General features: G+C 35.2%; 1 long non-coding RNA gene across 2 annotated transcripts; it reads right to left on the bottom strand.

Annotated features, from left to right (window-relative positions):
* Positions 1-2,431, bottom strand: LOC111376848. 2 transcript variants are annotated; one of them, XR_002699571.1, is made up of 3 exons: positions 480-2,431; positions 146-276; positions 1-55 (listed from the first exon to the last, which is right to left on the bottom strand). It is a non-coding gene; the product is annotated as an uncharacterized LOC111376848 (long non-coding RNA). The 2 variants fall into 2 exon arrangements; XR_002699570.1 differs by having other exon boundaries at positions 189-276; positions 480-2,214.
* Positions 2,432-2,537: the final 106 nt, after the last annotated feature.

Raw genomic sequence — 2,537 nt, 5'->3', positions numbered from 1 at the left:
TCCGGGTCACAAGATTCCGGCACAGAAGGTCGCAATGTGTTGCTCACGATACCACCTATCGTAATAAATGAAAAAAGATTTTACTTTTCTTTCTTCGATTTTGTACTTGGTGACAAGTAAACCCCGTCCTTCATAACACACATACCATAAGAGTTAAGTAACACAGGGAATTGGAATGTGAGTTGTACCAATAATTGCTCCATAGTGCAAGTCTGTATACGGCTCTTCTCCAGTAAGAAGTTCCCACATTACAATTCCAAACGAGAATACATCAACCTGTAGATCATCCATTCGAGCAAAATCTTAATTAAGAAACACGCTACTATTTTTTCCTGTTTACAGTAACATGCATTCAGCAAATAATTTAAAATCAACTAGCTATTCCCCCTTTCCTTTTCCTTCCTCTGGAAAATAACCGTGCGAGGAGGAGACGGGGGTTGTGTGCAAGTGTTCAAATGATAGTATGATCATAAAGAAACCTTCTCAGACACAAGGCTGCTACTGCCATTAAGAAGCTCCGGTGCCATCCATGGAAGAGTTCCCCTCACGCCCCCTGAAATTAGTGTCTTACATTTTACCTTCGACAGCCCCAAATCACCAACCTGTTAAGTCGTTCAGATAAATGAGAAAAAAGTACTAGGTGATTACAGGATAACTACAAAACACTGCTATAAAGGAATACAGAAGAATATTTCAGGATTATCCTAGAACACTGAAATATTGGATAATCAGGCAGGAGGAATCAAGAGAACTGTTTTCTACATCATAATGTCGGATTAACCACAAGGAATGGAGTCCATGATGCATACCACTAAGATGGATAACACCGTTCCTATGACAGCAAACTAACAGTTATTAAACACACAAAGAATAAAATTTTTGCTTCAACTGGGCTCTTTTGTACAGTATTAAATACACGAGAAGAGAGAATAAAGTTGTGTATGCAACATGAATCTATGAGAAACCATGGAATGATACCATGCCCACCATAAGAACACTGAACACAAGTGTATAAATCTACGAGATCATGTGAATGATAATTTAAACACGTCCGAAGTCCTGTGAAATAAAAGATCTCTAAGTAAAGGGAAGTAAGGGACACATAGGTAGACTATACAATAAAATCTACTTGGTGGTAAATATAGAGTTCAAGACGTACAATCGACAACTTATACTAGGGTTTGTAGATGGCAATGACAAGAAACTGAAATAGGCCCGAATATTTGCTATTCAAAAATCTTTCGATCAAACATGTCTAAACTGTATTGGCTGAAAACATTCTTATGCAACTTACAGTTTTCAAACAAGGATTAGGATAAATTCTTAAAGAGATATTATGTTATTTATTTTCTTCATCAAGGGCATTTTAATAACTTCCTTTATTAAAGATGCAGTCAAGGGTTTACATTTTATTTATAATATAATCTCTTTATACTCCTTTTTGAATATTGAATAATACGACATTGTTTTGTTTAACAAAATGGGCCACAATTGTACTCACCAAGACTTGCATCTCCCAAACATTACATTGGAAATCGAAACTAAATAATTAGCTCCTTACTCTCTCCTGAATAAGCATCTAACCCATTGTTACCAAAACACGATAATTGAAATTCTAAATGTGAGCATACAGATACAAAGACAATAACAAAATCGCTACTTAAGTCATGGAATGTTCTGGGTATGCTAGGAGCTCAATGCGAGTAGTTACATCACCTAATTAAGGCATCTGTTAACCTCGACCATGAGCTTCATTTACAAAGTCCATTAATACCAATTATGAGTAAGAATACATAAAAACATTCTCTAATCCAGTTCTGTCAATCCTCTTGCTCCAAATAATTTTCCTTCTCACTGCATCTCTCCACAACTACCTCACTGTCTAAAAAAATGTAGCACCCTGCCCCTTAAAAAAAAAATATACAAATTCAAGTCATTTTGACTACTTTAAGCATGCAAAATAATAACCACAGCAACATGTCACCTGAAAGACAGTTGCATGCTTTCCTCTCCTTTTTTAAGGTAAAAGAACAAAGTAATCATATACCAGATACACCTTAGAGCTTGTGTGAAAGTGATTTTTTGAAAAGTGATTTTTTTCGGAGAATGTGTGTTATTTTTTTGGGAATGTGGGGTTGAAAATGAGTGGCTGTAAGTGATTTTAAAATCATCACTTCCAAACAAGGGCTTAATGAACTTAGGAAAAGATACCCATTGAGAAGGTCAACAGGCATAACTCAAAAAAGCCTTGCACATATTTATGTGGGGCCATGGGTCGATTACATGGATTTGCTTCTTCCATTTGCCATATCAAGAGTCATCTCCAAATTTAAACCACAAAGGCTCAAATCCTATCTAATTACAAGATTCCAGGACTTCTTTGAAAGAGGAAAGCATCCCAGGAAGATTAGAAAAAGAAATTGAGGGAGTATCAAATCCATCATTGCATCATCAATGTAGTTATTTTTCAATACTCAGTTAGAAAATACATATAGTATTAGCTAATTTTTTTTTTTTTTTTTTTTTTTTTTTTTTTA

This window comes from Olea europaea, unplaced genomic scaffold (genome assembly GCF_002742605.1).
Source record: "Olea europaea var. sylvestris unplaced genomic scaffold, O_europaea_v1 scaffold15680, whole genome shotgun sequence".
Lineage (NCBI taxonomy): Eukaryota > Viridiplantae > Streptophyta > Magnoliopsida > Lamiales > Oleaceae > Olea > Olea europaea.
Note: the sequence above shows the minus strand (reverse complement) of the source record. Positions and strands in the feature narration are given on the sequence as shown.